Below are 10,916 nucleotides of genomic sequence, written 5' to 3'. Positions count from 1 at the left end.
GCATTTTTCCTAATCATCTGGGTTATTTTTGTGGCATTAAGTGCATCGATCATATCCAAGCCGACTATCACATAGAACCCATATGTGGGAGAAAAACAAGTATGTCGGACTAAAGCTTCTATGGGATTAGATGAGCCTCTAGAAATGAGACATTAGAAGCATTGGTGTGCCTGTTTTCACAATGCTGCTTTTTCCTTCTTGTGGTGTATAATTACCTCCATGAAAAATGGAGGTATTGTTTTTGGCGCGTCTGTGTGTCTGTCTGTGTGTCTGTCTGTCTGTGTGTTTGTGTTTCCGCACATTTGTAGTCAGCATAACTTCAGAACGCCTTCATGGATTGTAATGATATTTGGTATGCTGGTAGGTTTTAGGAAGCCAAAGGTCAAGGTCAAATATGTGCCTCCTGGTGGCTGACCTTGGTACTGCAGCAAAACTTTTGTATTTTGAGGGAAAACAGATGTTCCGGTTAAAGACTTCCTCTAACGCAAAACGCGTGTGGTCAGGCAGCGCGCCTACCAGGTTTGATTGGTGATGTTCTCCCTCGGGAATAGACTACATGTATTGAGTTGACAGCCTGACCTATTTTAGGACAAAAACCTGTGTTATTTTGTTCTGTACTGTAGTGTAGTGTACCGTGTAAAAACATTTACAAAAACTTATGTATTTCATGGAGGTTTGAGTCTTGTTATGCTTTGCAAAGGGCCAAGGACATTAGAAAAACATTTGCAACGTGTTCCAATTTAATTATATTGGATATAAGCCTATCTCCTCTTGCTAGACAGTTATCATTGCAAATGATAACACTAGAGACTCAGTTCAGCACCAAGGACGGAGCCAAGAGTCCGTCCGTTATCTGTTTGTTGATTTAATGTGTGTGCGTTTTATGCTTGACTTTGGACAAGTATTGTGCAAATAAAATCTTTTAAAGGGACCATAAACCTTCCGCCTTTTCCCAAACTCATTTTTGGCATCAACAGACAACTTTTTTTGGCAACTGTTCAGGGGCGGAGGTATTTCTTACGGTAAAACTCAATTTCCTGTTTTTATACACATGGTCATAAAAAGACGATGCAGAAAGGGTGATGGAAAAATTAACAGGGAAACCTTGATTAGATAGTTTGTAAAAGGTTAGAAAGGCATAACATATAGGTTAGGCAAAATATGAGTAATTAATCCTACTTAAATATTTATAATTGTATCACACGACTGTATGTGACATATGATCGGTCTACTTACTTGTGGGTGGACTTGAAGAGTCTCAGGGACAAGGAAAAACCGGAAACTGCAGGTTTCTTGGCCAGGTCATACATGGAATAGCCCAATCTTCTTCCGCTTCCGGTATTGCCGACGTAGCCCTCTCTACCAAATCCGTGGGGACCCATATATAGATCCCTTCCGGATCCGGAAAACCCCACCGATGGGTCTTTTCCGGTTCCTGGGTACCCCATATTTGGGTCCCTTCCGGATCCTGGGTACCCCATGGTTGCGTCTCTACCGGTTCCGGGATACCCCATGGTTGCGTCTCTTCCGGATCCGGGGTGACCTGTGAATCCCTCTCTTCCATATCCGGTATGACCTATGTATCCGTCTCTTCCGGTTCCGGTTCCCTGTCCGTGCGCTTCCCTCTCGACAGAAGCACGTGACGAGGAGGACTCTTTCTTCCCGTCGGGTTCGTGGCGGTTTGGTTCCATTTTCGTCGTCTACAGCAGGCACCCTAATAGGGAAATACAAAATAGATTTTTTTTGCGTTTGATTGTAAACTGAATAACATGTTACAAAATGTATGTTTGCATGGCGTTCTTTTATCTTTGTAGTTGATAGTATATCTCGTATCTTCATTAAAAATCCAGAAAAAAGTCTTGTTTTAATGCATATTGACAAGCCAGCCAAAAAGAGAGAAAGTTGCACCAAGACTATGTTGTGTCCCAAACCATGCCTTGTCCCAAACCATGCGGACACACGGCGCGTGTCCCAAACCGTGCCTGGGGCAAATCTACATTCTGGGACACGCGGTCGACTATCCAGAACCGTATCTGACCGCACACAGTTTTGGCCACATATTATTTAAGCTTGTCCCATGCTAGGGGACTGAACATAGTTCTCATAATATGTGTCCCAAGCGAGTTTCTTTCTTGTATTAACTAGTCTCTGTATATTATTATCTAAGTTCGTATCGACCAAACATAAGACTAAGTTGTGAGAAAACTGCGTTTTGAAAGCACATGCTGTACACAGACTCGCAAATTCTCACGTAATCTAACCATATAAGAAATCGTGGGCGTGAATAAATATGCTTAGATTCCCGCCAATCACTATGATTGACAGCACTTCCGGGCACGGTTTGGGACAGTCAGGCTGTGTCCCGTTCTGTGCCCGCTCAGGCACGGAATGGGACGGGCACAGTTTGGGACACAACAACTATGCATATATACTATGTTGTAAACTGATCACAATATCCATCAGGCAGTTTTAGGCAATCATGGTCAAACCCCCAAGTGTATAGTTCAGCTGTTCAATTTTGGTCCATACGATAACAAAAGTGGAATGTAGAAATTATTCATCAGGTGTAATGGACTATGCTTGCCGCAAGGTGGCGTTGTACCGGCAAGGAGGATGCGGTCCCAAATGTGTCTTTGAATTTCTTTCGCCCCGAGGTGCGACAAAGACAAAGCTAAGACTCAAAAGATATTTGACGGTTAGAAACGGTGCACCAGCGCCAAGTGAATGTGATTGAACTGTCAATTTTGAATGAACTCGCAAACTGCCAATTTTTCACCCCGCGTTTCTTGTTGCGTGGGTGGAGATGGACGGCTCTTTATCGGCTGCGGTAGCTGATTGTTTTCAGAGCACATTTCACGGTCGTGCGGGTTAGAATAGGGGCCATTTTTCAAGCACCGTTGCTGTGTCCCCGAATGACCCTGCAGTCAAAAGTTGACTCAAATTTAACTCAAATCCGATGTGGTTCGTAACCTGGGAAAAGGCTAAGGAGGCAGCAGCCACTAGACCCAGATGGAAGCTTGCTGCCCAATGTAGGCACAGGAGGACCTATGCCCTGGAATCCAGAACTCGTTTTCCGGGCCGCAAGAGCCCTTCGCCCGCTGGTGTAAATTACCGCTACGGGGGAGTCTACCCCGGGGGGAGTTTGGCTGGCCCTACACCGAAAAGGGCCGGACAAACCCCTTGGGCTCAACTCCCCCGTAGCGCTAATTTAGGCAGGCGGGCAAAGGGCTCTCGGCTGCCGAAGGAAAACGGCTAACGGCCCGATACTAGTTTTGGCATCCAGGGTAGAGGAGCTAAGGTCTAAGGTAAGGTAAGAAAGGTAGGCGTCAGTCTGCTTCCGAACGTCGAGTCAGCAAACCTTGGTCGGCTGGTGTTCGGGGGAAGGTTCTGAATGTGTGACAGGCTCTCAAAATTCAGTTAGCTTTTAGCCTGCTTGGCCGTTTGGCACAAAATTTCTTACCGTTAGGCAGAAGGGATGTTTAATGTTTGATGTTTTATTAGATATCCATTAGATAACAAATCTAATCTATTCTTCCTGGATTCATAAAACACAGAGTACACAAATGTAATACAAATTAAGGCACATAACATTACATAACATAACACCTGCATCCATTAGACTACAAACTAGCATAAAACTACAAAGCAATAAACAATAACAACTACAAAGCAACACGACATTACCAGATCGCTTTTGGGAGGTCAGAGGTCGCATACAATGATAATATATACAGCTTGCTTGTACCAGTACCTTACCACCAGTGCTTTAAGGGTTTGTATGTATCAGTCTATCAGTTTATGATGTTCTTGAATAGTGTTGGTGTGGCTGACCTGGAATGTGGTGTAAGATTGTCGTGAGGTTTTATACATCTATAAACAAAGTTCTTTCCATTGCGGTTGTCTTCGGTTTAGGCAGTCTTAAGCCACCTCCTGTCGCAAGTCGGGTGCTATGGCCATGAGAATTGTCTATTCGTTGTAACCTGTCGTAGATCACTTCTGGTTTTTCAGCTACCAAAATTTTATTGAACATCATTAGCGTGTTTTTGTATAGTCTTCCTTTCACTGATAGCCAGAAGGGAGAAGGTCAATGGACTCATAACAATCTTGAAGCAGAAATTTTTGGTAATATATTTCACTTTCCCAATTGCGGGCAGACAATTAGATGTTCGCAATCTTTCAGGGTTGGGAGGGGTCGCCCACTCAGCTCACACAGTGACTTTGAGGTATTGGATATTGTACACGATATTTATCTTCCCGCCCATGGTGTCATTTCAAATTTAGACATCATCGATCATTTTTGCGTCGACCTTCAACTTCAAACATGGTGTGCATCTTAGATTCCAGGAAAGAAATACAATGGTGTGTTAAACGTACTCTCCAAGCAGAGGTTGTGGGGAAATGATCGTTACATTTTTATATATGGCCGTTTTTTTTTTGGTCCTGACCCCCACCAATCTGGCCGCGGAACTTCTCTGGCTAATGGATACTGTCTGGCCAATTTGATACTGTCTTTTTGCCACCGAGAGGGATCTGCTTGGAGATTATGTTAAACGTAGGGTGCGGCGAACTGTTCTCTCAACGGACAAACCCCCTTGGCATGCTTATATCTCTATTTGGCCGATTTCTACTCTTTCCAGCCGCCTCCCCAAGCCTGGTAGAGGCTACATAAGACCCAGAATGGATAATTTACTTAGTAATCAAAGTGGTAAACACTGTTTTATACCCCCCATGTACTATGTTATATTTTGTTTACTGTGGTTTATCGAGGTTCAAACTCTCCTTTAGCTGCCTACCTGTAACTGACAGCTATTCAGCTTCCATGAAAGGGCCACAAGGGCGGTATATATGTTAACAACATCACTGCGAAGGCCAAACAAACATTGGGAGTGATTAGGCGCAATCTGTGGTCATGTCCAACAAGTGTAAAACTTGCATACACGTCGCTTGTAAGACCAAACCTAGAATATGCCGCGACAGTATATGGGATCCATATACAGAGAAAGACAATCTGGAAAGGGTACAGAATCAAGCTGCAAGATTCTGCACGAACAACTATCAAAGGGGTGCTAGTGTAACGGAAATGAAAAGAAACCTACAGCGGGGGTCGCTGGAAGACAGATGTAGAATGTCCAGACTGTGCATGATGTACAATATGACTAATAAACGGGTGGACGTACCAACCACAGTATCTGATACCAGCCCAGAAAAAGTACAAGAAACAGTCATGCCTTCAAATATCAGAGTTATCAACCAAGAATTCAGGTATTCAAAAACTCGTATTAATTTCCCCAGAACTATCGTAGCAACCGGATATGATTTTGATTATGATATGATTTTCCAAAATCATATCCAGTTGCTTGAGTAACTGTTTTTTCTTTTGCACATCTTATTACCAGGATGTCTAACCTTCACCGACGTATATGAAGTATACATGTACATAAGGACATAGGAATACATCAACGTTCAACTATATAGAATTAATCTCCAAGCAGATCCCTCTCGGTGGCAAATAGACAGTATCAAATTGGCCAGGCAGTATCCATTAGCCAGAGAAGGTCCGCGGCCACCGTTGGTGGGGATCAGGACAAAAAACGGCCATATATAAAAATGTAACGATCATTCCCCCACAACCTCTGCTTGGAGAGTAATATAGAATTGTCTAATTGCTTCTTCGCAGTTCGTGATGGGGTGGTGTAACTACAGATGGAAGTGACAGAAAAAAAGGTTCAGAGGTTGTAGATTTCAAACCACAGACAGTGGGTGTTGTCTTATCACAATAGTCTCCAAGCCATACTCTGTGACCGGAGCTTCGGCTTTTTTGTATGGTGTTTTACAAAAGCAAGATAGATATAGAATGATTTTGACCTTCATTTATAAGTTTGTAGCTTAGAGCAGATTATTATTATTATTATTATTGCTGGTATCGTTTGTATTTGCTAGCGCATTAGGACATGTCGGATGGCTCAAATTTTCCGCGATATTAATTTTAAAAACAAAGGATCCATTAGTACACGACCGCAATTAGAACACTGCATATTCATCGGAAAGTGACAGTTAATATAATAGCTTGTTTTATTGCAAATTCTTGCCCGAGGGTTAATTGCAGAAACAGAAGAAATATACTATAAAAACAGACAATTAGTACATATAGAACTATTGCTAACTACTAAGAAACTACTGGTAAAAAACTACTGGGTTTGACTTCTTTTTTGAAGACAGAGGAAGACAAAGGATCCCACTTTTTCTATAATTTGTGGGTTTTCGGATGTTAAGAGGAGAGTGGTTTTCTTTTCATTTGTATATGTGTAAAAGTTTGGGTGGAATTTGGAGGCTACGTCAAAGAGTTCACTTCGTTCATTGCTATAGAGGGTACAATTTGAGATAAAATGCGTTTATGCGTGATAGCCCGCCGCGAAGCCTGCATGAGAGGCTAACATCACATGTTGTGACATGCAAAATGTGCAAATGAATCCGCACGTCCGTGAAATGGGATCAAAATTGCTTGTTTCCAATTCGCCGTCCATGCAATTAACCTATTCGGTAAGAGCCCTTGAAGTGCTTAACAGCGGTAGCAGGTCTAGCTAATAGCCAATCATGGTAGCGGTTGATTACCACTTATCACTGATGAGTGGCTCGTGGCGGAAAAAAAGGTAATTTTGAATTATCGTTAGGCCACAGCAAGTAAATTTTATGGATGACGTCCACGCGCGCATTGATTTTGACCTGTTCCTAGAAAAAAAACACAAGAAATTCCGCTTCCTGTAACTATGACCAAAGAGTCACGACAGTGTCACAAATCGTCAGATTGACGTGAAACCCGTAACGCGAGAACAGGACAGGACGACAACTGCTGTTCCACCTGATTTATTGCTGTTTTGATGATGAATAAAAGACTTCTTGCTTGTTACACTGTGTCACCTCATTCAATTTGTGTCCTAACATTTGTCGTCTCTTAGTGTATTTCTAATCTAGGCATCTTGTTTTTTAGGGCCCTTTTTGTTTTTTTTTCGCCCTCTCGCATTAGATTTAGGGTCTCCAAAGGACGTCATCCATAAGATTTACTTGGTGTGGCCTAATTTTGAATTATCGTTAGGCCACAGCCAGTTAATTTTATGGATGACATCCTCCGCAGACTCCAAATCTAATGCGATAGGGCAAAAAAAGGCGGGTCAAAAATAGATTTCTATATTTTCAAATTTTGAGATCATAAACCTTGTTAAACAAGATTTTGTTGATTCAGCGGCAACATCATAAAATAAATGAATGGAATACAACGCTACAACAAAATAAAAGTAAAAGACAAAACATTAAATCAGAACGTGGTCTTGTCTCCTCACATTTATCTGTCATCTACATGTACGTTCGGGCACGGCAACAGACATATTTATTTATTCAAAATTGCAACATGACAATACACAGTGTGCACTAGGCAGCAAGTATGCTGATAGCGTGCACACCTAACACATACCTGTACATATGACATAGAAAAACAACAACAAATAGTCAGAGCAAGATATATACACAAATAACAATTTCAATATAAATTACACCTATAATTAAAATCAATTATTATATAACTATACAGCAAAATGAATGTTAAGTGAGGCTCAGCTGGAAGAGGCACAGAATCTACATATCTACATATACAGACATATTTACCCATTTTCGGTATGTTGTCCACTGGCAAAGGGCAAGAAAATTTCCTTTTCTTTTTTTCCGCAAAATCAGTCAAAAATCAATGCGCGCGATGATGTCATTCATAAAAATTATTTTCTATGGCCTTAAGTGGTGTAATGTTCTGGAAACGAAACGTAGATATAGAGAAGTAAAGAGCATAGGAAGGATAACATTAATACCACACTTTTAATAGAACAAATTTTTGTACTTTGTGGATCCTATGAAAAATACAGTTGTATGCGTCGAATATAGGTTATCAATAATATGGTTCAAAGACAGCAAGGCTGTAAAATACTGAGAAAAAAAATTTCAACTGGAAAAACACTTACGTCAGAAATAGTGACAAGACAAACTTAATAGATACATTCTGTTGTTTTCATTTCAGCAGCTCAGTGTAACACAATTATTACATATCTGCCTATATCCGAAAGATGACCATACATACAGAAATATCAGTACACATTTTGCGGTAAAACAATACAAAACACACGTACCTAGTTTCCGACAGTAGAACGGGTTTATTATTAATTTTTTCATTCCAGCATGTAATCACCAGACGTGGTGACGACACACTCAAGTTTTTTCAACTTATATTTATGCCGCCACCAACACAGGGGACAAATACATGACAGGACAATACTCATTTACACCTGAGCTAAGTGAGGAAAGTCGTATAAATTGCCTTTCCCAAGGGCACAAGATCGGTGGTATGTCAGGACTCGAACCCGGGACTCTTAGTTCCGAGTCGCGCACTCTGCCGCTACGCCACACGACCCCACGACTACGGGTTTATTGCTTACTTACCTCAAAGTTAAGTACAAGGAACCGTCCCGAATGTAATGCTAAATTGGGCAGATTTTCTCTCCAGAAGCTTTGTACACCTACAGTGCCCTATATATAACTGCTATGTTCGTCAGAAAAAATTATATTAGAACATACCTGTAAACTGTGTGTTCTCCGCCTGCTTCCTTCTCTTCACTCCAAGAATGAATGTCTTGACGATGATTTCATTCTACGTCTGCATTCCGTTGCCAGATATTGTTCCTCGCAATGGCCAGGTGGTTTCCTGGATTTATAGCACGACGAGAGATGGCTTCCTTCTTTGCCGTTGCCTATTGAATCCATACACCGCAATCTCATTTCCGCTGTGGTCCAGAAATGATGAATTCACTTTCCGGGCTCCAGGTAGCGTGGAAAAAACAGTCCTGGTATCGATATATTCAGGACATGAATATTGACTCTGTGTGCATGGCATGTACTTCCCAGTCTCTAGGCATATGCGGAAGACGGTCAGTGTTGTCGTATAAAAAACAACAACATGGGAGATTCTTCGAAAGAGGCCTGAACACAGTCCGTGCTATAACGCCATGCCCTACTGGCCCGGAAGGTCTTCTCTGCGTGGCACGTTGAAGTCCAGCTGATACAGGGCCTACTGAGCCGACTGCCCGCCGCACAGGCCGGTACTAGACACCGGTACTCTTCGCTGTACGGCCGTCGGCAACTCCTCTGGCCACGCACATGGACCGCGCAGGTGGATTGCCAATCATCCACCACCTCAGATAACACGCAGATAGTTACATCAGGCCGATACAAGTCAAGCTGTTGTTTGAGGGATGATCGGAGCCCTAACAGGCCGAAAAATTTATTTCCATTGAAGCTACTAAATATGCCTTTGGGAAAGGTTGACAATATAAGGCCACACCAAGTAAATTTTATGGATGACGTCCTTTGGAGACCCTAAATCTAATGCGAGAGGGCGAAAAAAAAACAAGAAGGGCCCTAAAAAACAAGATGCCTAGATTTGAAATATACTAAGAGACGACAAATGTTAGGACACAAATTGAATGAGGTGACACAGTGTAATAAGCAAGAAGTCTTTTATGCATCATCAAAACAGCAATAAATCAGGTGGAACAGTGGACAGTGAAAAATTTTCTGTTATTGACAGGATGGTCCTGTCAATAGACACTTTCTTCGCGTTACGGGTTTCACGTCAATCTGACAATTTGCGGCACTGTCGTGACTCTTTGGTCATAGTTACAGGAAGCGAAATTTCTTGGTTTTTTTCTAGGAACAGGCCAAAATCAATGCGCGCGGACGTCATCCATAAAATTTACTTGGTGTGGCATGCCATTCAACCGCAGCCCAGGGTTACCTAGTATACTGATATATTTATTCTTCCGATTTCTAAACTATTTCTGGACACGTTTGAAGTGGATGGGAACAACATCGCGTGGCACTTAATTAACATTGCAAATGTTTAGCGTTAGGTTAGCTATTTGTGAATGAGGTTATAATTATGATTAAAGTCTTTTTCTCGTTCTTTTTATGCCGTTGACAGCACTGTAAAAATTGAATAAACATGTACATCAATATATATATCAATACCTCACGTTTAATGTAACCCCTCATTTGAAGCACAGATTGAACAATGGTAAATTTGTAATAAAAAAAAAAAGAAGATAGTGTGCTAGTGTAACGGAAATGAAAAGAAACCTACAGTGGGGGTCGCTGGAAGACAGACGTAGAATGTCCAGACTGTGCATGATGTACAAAATGACTAATAAACTGGTGGACGTACCAACCACTAAGTATCTGATACCAGCCCAGAAAAGAACAAGAAACGGTCATGCCTTCAAATATCAGAGTTATCATCCAAGAATTGAGGTATTCAAAAACTCGTATTTCCCCAGAACTATCGTAGACTGGAACTCGTTGCCACCAAGCACAGTTGGGGCATCATCACTAGAAAGCTTTAAACAACTCCTGCAATTAAATGTGCAACGATTGAGTGTAACAAGTCGTTTGGTGTGATATAGCTAGCTGCCGCAGCGCCGCGTGCCTGCGAAGCTGGTGTGTTACGCCGAAGGGCGGTTATACCGGCTATACAGATACAGATACAGAAGGTGAAACAGTCAACTGCATTGTCCTGGCCTCCACCTCTCCATCCCACGTGTACATCGCACCATTAGGGCTGCAGATGAGAACAGGAACCTATCAGAGGTGATGAGACGATACGGACTGAAGTGTGGTGCTCATGATCATCATCAGCTAAATTGATCTGTTGAAAACGTTTTTCTTTTCCTTTTTGGCCATGTGAGGACATATGTAATGATGCTAGATTGTATGGAGGCTTCTTGGCTTTGCCTACTGAACATTAGGCCACAGCAAGTAAATTTTATGGATGACATCCTCCGCAGACTCCAAATCTAATGCGAGCGGGCGAAAAAAACAAGGCG

The sequence above is a fragment of the Branchiostoma belcheri genome, unplaced genomic scaffold (assembly GCF_001625305.1).
Source record: "Branchiostoma belcheri isolate BF01 breed outbred unplaced genomic scaffold, Haploidv18h27 scaffold9, whole genome shotgun sequence".
Taxonomy (NCBI): Eukaryota; Metazoa; Chordata; class Leptocardii; order Amphioxiformes; family Branchiostomatidae; genus Branchiostoma; species Branchiostoma belcheri.
The sequence above is the reverse complement of the archived record's forward strand: the minus strand, read 5'-3'. Positions refer to the sequence as shown.